The sequence below is a fragment of the Trachymyrmex cornetzi genome, unplaced genomic scaffold, assembly GCF_001594075.2.
Source record: "Trachymyrmex cornetzi isolate Tcor2-1 unplaced genomic scaffold, Tcor1.1 scaffold53, whole genome shotgun sequence".
NCBI classification, from domain to species: domain Eukaryota; kingdom Metazoa; phylum Arthropoda; class Insecta; order Hymenoptera; family Formicidae; genus Trachymyrmex; species Trachymyrmex cornetzi.
In genome coordinates this window covers 122,373-129,747 of record NW_017299839.1, presented here as the reverse complement: position 1 = coordinate 129,747, position 7,375 = coordinate 122,373, and the positions used below count along the sequence as shown (strand labels likewise).

General features: G+C 40.4%; 1 protein-coding gene across 4 annotated transcripts in view; it reads right to left on the bottom strand.

The window, feature by feature from the left end:
• LOC108765775 (sulfatase-modifying factor 1) overlaps positions 1-7,375 on the bottom strand; it is a 94,218-nt gene that overhangs the window by 15,251 nt on the left and 71,592 nt on the right. The gene's annotated exons all lie outside the window — the stretch shown is intronic.

Below are 7,375 nucleotides of genomic sequence, written 5' to 3'. Positions count from 1 at the left end.
GAGGCCGGTAGCATGTTGCCATGCTTGCGCGGCTCTTTATCGGTTTGTACTTTGCCGTCGAGATTCGTCACTTTAAAGATCCGCGATTGGCGCATGAATCGCATATTTCCTCCTTCCACAACATACTGAAAACGATATCGCAAGCGGGCCTATTTATAGAGCTGCGTAGATCAAAATCGCTCAGTAATCAAAATGTTTCTCGTCGTGTCAGACAATGTGCACAGTTTAACTTCAAAAGAGCTGGAATACATACTGAAAATTTTACTGCTGCGTAAGTTTGAAAATTGCATAGATCTGTTGTGGGATAGATTGCCCGAGCATATACGAGCAGATTCGGAGGTACAGCGATACCGTCAGTGTCTGAAGCATTACAATTTGCCGGCTCATCAAACGCATACCGACGGTCCGGCGCCTTTGATAAAGAATTGTAGCGAATGCCGTCGAGAAGCTTACTAAGTCTTGCGATAAACGCGCTTCCCTTCGAACTACATATTCCCGGATATCAGTTTTGCGGTCCGGGAACGCGATTGGAGAAGCGATTGGCCAGAGGCGATCGAGGTATTAATCCATTGAATGCTACGTGTCGCGAGCACGACATAGCGTATTCACACAGTAACGATCTCACCGAACGACACACGGCTGACAATATACTCGCTGAGAAGGCGCGGAAACGCATTACCGCGAGTGATTCGACTCTCAGAGAGAGAGAGAGAGAGAGAGAGAGCCGTAGCCACAGCCGTTTTGGCAGCTATGAAGGCCTAAACGAAGATTGGTATGGGGTTGAAAACAAAGAAGAAGAAGAGGAGCAAGAGGATTCTTCCGACAGTGAAACGCGGCTGCGTCCTACCCGTTCTACCGCTGCTCGGCGTTCTCGGGTCATTGGTCGGCGAGGCGGCGGGAGTCGTCAAGGCCGTAAACGATACCAAAGCAGCGCAGCGTCAACTGGAGGAACTGCAACGTCATAATCGCGTCATGGTAGGTCGCGGCGTTTATCTCGTTCCCTACAAGTGCGGACGAGGTGTCGCTCGTAGAAAAAAAAAACGTCGATGACACGTTAAAAATGCCGAGGAGAGTAACTAACGATGTGCAACTGCAACAACTTGCAAACCGTATGCGCATTCCGTATTTTAGAGGTGTCTTTATGCGTACTACATTACCGGTCGAAGTAGTACGTCGAAACGAGAGCGGTATCGTAAATCTAGACATTGCCGTGGGACCCGGTACGCATTGGGTAGCATATGCGAAAAGGGGGAATCGCGTCGTATACTTTGACAGTTTCGGTAATCTTCGGCCGCCGAAGGAACTCGAGCGATATCTGGCAAACAGTGTAATCGAGTACAATCGCACGCCTCATCAGCGTTACAATCAGAACAATTACGGGCAGCTTTGTATACAGTTTCTACAATCGGTTGATTAGTAATTTTAGGACAGGCATTGCGCTGTTTGACTCAGTGCTCGTTCAAACATGTCGCTTACGTTTACGCTGACCGGCAAGCGTAGCGTCCTCGCCGTAAGCTACTTTCCGGCGGTAAATTTAGGTGACGGTGATTACGACGATGATTATGTCGGTTTGACGGACTTTGAAACATACTATACACTAGCCAATGTAAATTTGACAAATAACAAGGTTTACTATGACGACGAGGAAATTGTCATTCCCTAAGAATCCTACGAACTGCGCGATATCGATCGGTATCTGAAGCGTGAAATTTTACGTTCTCACGATGCAAAGGGTAAGGAGGATGAAGAGTTCCCGCTGGTGATTCGCGCCAACAAAAATACGATGAGAAGTGAGATCAAATGCGCCTATCGGATAAATTTTACAAAACCTCGTAACATTGGCTCGCTGTTGGGATTTTCATCGAATCGCGTGCTGGAGCCGCAACAATGGCATGAGTCGGATGTGCCGATAAATATCATCAACGTAAACATCATTCGTATCGAGTGCAACGTGATCGCGGGTGCGTACAGCAACGACAGGTGCGGGCACACGATACACGAGTTTTCACCGAGCGTACCGCCAGGATATAAAATATCGGAAAGACCTACGCAGATCATTTACCTTCCGATCGTCGTACGGAGCATTACGGATCTGACGATTCGCGTGGTGGACCAAGACGGTCGATTGCTTGATTTTCGCGGAGAGGAGATCACCGTTAGATTGCACGTACGACGGCATTAACGTGAGATGCTTGTGATGAACGAACAGCCGAAACAGACAAGAGATACATATTTTACTGGAAAGATTACACCTGGAAAAAAACTCACTGCGTCCAACGTTGCATTTTTAAAGTCGTTGGGTTTCATCGTACGAAATGGCTGATATCCTGAAAATTACCGACGAGCCGATCTTTGACGACCGCATCGTCAAGATTGAGACTCACACGTACAATCCGTATGTCAACACTACGTTCGGATATAGCGACGAGATACGGATACTCATACAGCAGCAGGATTTATACACGTTGCCATGTGACAGATTTCTCTATATCGAATGAAGATTGACGATGAAGAAGAAAAACGACCAGATGTTGTCGACGCTTGGTAATAATTGTGTAGCGTTCATGTTTGATGATATTCGATATGAACTCAACGGTGTGGAGATTGACCGCAACAGAAACGTTGGAATTACCAGTACGTTCAAGAACTCTGTGTCATTGGACGTACGATAAAACTTTGATTGCGCTGAACGCTGGATGAAATTCTAGATCCGACACGGAGGAAGGACACTTTAATTTTTGCATTCCGCTCAACATGCTGTTGGGCTTTTGCGAAGATTACAAACGCGTAGTCGTCAACGCTCGCCACGAATTGATTTTGATACAAGCGCGCAACGATTACAATTGCTTGGTGGGAAATCCTGCGACGGAGCCTGAAGTAGAATTATTCAAAGTGCAGTGGCGGATGCCTCACGTCGCGTTAAACGAGATCAATAAATTATCAATGCTGCGAACATTGGAAAGCGGTCGTTGTCTGAGTATGAGTTTTCGCTCGAGGGATCTGTACGAATATCCTCTGTTGCAGAATACGACGAAGCATTCGACAGCATGGGCTGTCAAAACGGCGACTCAGCTTGAGAAGCCGCGATACGTTATCTTTGCTCTGCAGACCGGCCGAAAGAATGTCATGTCACAAGATGTTGGCGTGTTTGACGATTGTAATTTGAGTAATGTGAAAGTATATCTAATTTCAGATTTTTATCCGTACGTCGATTTAAATCTGGATTTTGGCAAAAAGAGGTACGCTGTCCTGTTTGACATGTATGCGAGTTTTCGTAAAGCATATTATGGAATCGATAGCTTCGAAACGCTGTTCAACGTACTATCGTTTACCGAGAAAGGACCTTTTGCAGTCATTGATTGCTCGCGACAAAAGGAATCCGTCAAGAGTGCCACTGTGGACGTAAGCATATAATTTGATTGCAAGGAGAATGTGCCCGCCAATACTACCGCCTATTGTCTCATCATACACGATCGTGTAATCGAATACTGTCCGTTTTCTAATGTAGTGCGCAAAATCATGTAAATTGCAACGTTAGCAAGTATCCTGAATATAAAAGAATCGAAAACCAGGGTGTGGAGCAGTCTCGAAAAATTGCTCGTTATGGCCCTACCAACGTGGATTTGCAAGGATTCATTGTTAGCAAGAAATTTATCGTGAAGGAAGTAGCGGTGCTGAGAGGGGAAACCATTCTCACACACTATATTTTTTCACATCCTATGTCATGGCATTTTCTGACGAGATTCGACAAATCTTGCGCTCCCCGGTTGAGTATTTATCACCATGGATTGCGATGAGATGACGGGATGGTCCCTTACAGCATGGCGAGACGTTTAATTACGGAAGCTGCGTTAGAAGAAGATGAAGCTATCGTATATGTCAAGGGACACGGAAAACGAGGATGGTTAGCCGATATACTCGACACTGATGATATCATCGTCGAAACTCTGGACGCGCATTACGAAGATGTAGAATCGCTGCGTAATCTAGATGATTGTAAAACTATACGATGCGGAAAACACGCAAAGAATTGTGCTTTACAAAATGTATTTAAGATATTTAACTGGTGGTCGCGATACCAGGAAGAATTGTAAGATTTTTTAATAAAATCTATGTTATCTTACATTAATATGTTTTTATTTTCGCCATCCTAACCTGTAGATATTTAAAATAAATATAACAGATAGATGTTGAAATGAACCGATAGCGGTTCGATATCAGTCTGATAGCTATTTATAGTAGACCGATAGCTATTCTATATCGGTTCGATAGTGGTTTGATAGCGGTTTGATAAGTTTAATTGCGCTTCAATGCGAAGCGCTTAAAGTGATAAAAGTGCTGAGATGGTATAATCTTTCAAGCGCGTCTTCTCATACAGTTTTGACTGAGATGTTCACTTTTACACTTTTTTGTACTTTACCGCTGATATATTAATTTATGATAATGATGATGATGATCTAATTGCAACTGGTGATCTAATTGTAACTGATAAAATGCTGAAACTTCTTCTTGATCTTTAGATGCTAGATATACTTTTCGGCTGAGGTATAAACTTTGCACGTGGTGCTATACTTTTCAGCTGAGGTATAAACTTTTGCACGTGGTACTATACTTGGTCCGAGGATTCTTTTCAAAATGATATCGATGTCACGTACATTTTTACTATAAATTTCCGCACAGCCTCCACGGTCGTCAGTTTGCTTATTGAGTTTGCTTGTTGCCAGTCAGTTAGCGAAAAATGGCAAACATTGATATTCTCTTTTATAATTTAAATAACATTAATATTTTGGCGCAATTGTTGGCGCCACAGAGTGACCAATTGATGGAGAGTGGCGTAACCTGCAGATCGCTGCTGCAAACGCGGGTCATCATGAGCCGGGATTACTAACGGTCACTTACGATGTTTGCGCCAATAACAAGTTGCTGGAAAGATCGTAAGTATTAAATTATTAATTCAATACTTAATTGACATTAAAGCTATATGAGACTAGTAAACCATTGAGGTCGAAATTTAGTTAATAGAAATAATAGATAAAATTTGTTTACTCAGATGGGTTGATATTATCAATTATATCGTTTCATTTATAGATCCATTCAGTTGTTTATCTTCATTTATTTTAGTTTTATTTATTCCCATCCCGATAATTATCTCATCTATTTATTTATTTATTTATTTGAAACGTGAAGAGAGAGAACAATGATATAATATTAATCTTTTAAATCATTATTTAAACAATATGAAAGTTTCCTAGACAATATTCCATCATTCTCATATTGAAATTTATCACTAAAATTGAAATTTATCAATAAAATTGAAAAAAAAACGCCTACATATTTTATTTATTTATTTATTTTATTTACATTTCCCCAGACATGGTACAGCTGACGTTATCGCTCAACTAACTGGGGTACTGGACGTATTAATAGCATCGACGCAGGATGTAGAAAGGAATGTCAGGAGGACGGATCGAAGAATGAGGCGGAGAGTAAGGCGAGAGAACAGGAGAAGTTTGGAAGAAAACAATATAATTATGGAAGAGAGAGTAAGAGGAGAGCAGTGATGGGAGGAGTGATGAAAACAAAAACAAAAAAATACGTACAAATACATATAAATACATATAAATAAAAAAGAACAGAACAAAAAAGGGCTACGAGCCTAAAATTTAGTCGTTATAAAATTGAAATTATTAAGAAGTCACAGAATAAAAACATGTCATTTCGTTATAATATAAACTTTAATTTGCCGGCAATCTACAATAAAACATAAACAAAACAAAAACAATAACAGACGTTTCGATCTCTGTTGGATCATTATCAATGTTATAATATAAAAGTAAAACGGTGAAAATATTAAAAAAATTAGAATATAAATATTATAATTCACTCTCAATCACAAAACTTATAAGACTCGCAGTATTCATGTAATAAAAAAAATCACGCTCAGTGTAACATGAAGCTTGTACAATGATTGTAGTAAAAATGTGAAACTTCTGGACATAGTATGCGGAATAGAACGAAATTGTATCTTATAGAACATATGCCAATATAACATAAAAATATCAAATTATCAGACAATGCGATGAGAGTGGAATGGTCATCTCTCTAGTGTGTTCAGAGACAATGTAAATACATATAAATAAATATATACGAGGTGTGATCAAAAAGTAAGGTGACTTTTCATTTTTATAAAAAAATACTCATTTATTCATCCAAAATTATGTTATCCCCTTCAAAATAATCCCCCTCTGATACAATGCACTTGTGCCAGCGCTTTTTCCAGTCGTCAAAACACTTCTGAAATGCACTTTTGGGTATTGCCTTGAGCTCCTCCAGCGATGCAGCCTTAATCTTCTCAATCGTCGCAAATCTTCGTCCTTTCATGGGCCTTTTCAATTTTGGGAAGAGGAAAAAGTCGCAGGGGGCCAAGTCTGGTGAATACGGTGGCTGAGGCATGATGACAGTATTGTTTTTGGCCAAAAAACTACTCACTAGTAACGACGTGTGCGCAGGTGCATTATCATGGTGCAGAATCCATTTTCTTTCCACACTTCCGGACGTTTTTTTCTTAAGATCATCAGCTATTTCTCTAATCGTGATTCAACGATTTTTCAACACAATTTCTTTCACTTCCTGAACATTTTCGTCGGTTTTTGACGTGCTGGGGCGTCCAGAGCGAGGTTCATCGTTAACATTTTCTCGACCCTCTTGGAATAACTTATACCATTTATAAACATTTTTTTGCTCAAAGTTGCCTCACCGTACGCCACTGTCAACATTTCAAGAGTTTTTGAACACTTAATACCATTTTTTACACAAAAATTAATACAAACTCTCTGCTCCATTATTTTCAACAGCAAAAAATCGCCGAGCACGCAAACACGAGTCTAACCTTTATGCCTCTCACATAAAAACAACACATGCTATATAGTCAAAACTGTGAACATATGATCGTGACGAGTGTACCAACACAACAAAAAAAATTTTGAAATTAGAGTGTACAGAGCGCACGAAATTCAAAAAGTCACCTTACTTTTTGATCATACCTCGTATACATATAAATATACGCATATACCCATAAATAAATATATATACAGATTACTTCGTTGTCAGAATTATTGTTTCCTTTCTTCCTTCCTTATTCGCGCGGTATTCTTATAAATTCTTATAAAAATTATCGTAAAGTGTTCCCTCAAGTTGAACTCAGAGATATACCGGGTGTCTCAGACCACTCGTCTATCCCTTTTATCTCAGAAACAGAGCATTTTAGAAAGAAACGTTTCAGACAAAAGTTATGGGGTTCTAAATGGTCTATTCAGTAATCAGATCAGTATGACCTTGGGTGGCGTCACCAAGGTCAGAGCAATGTCACTTTGAA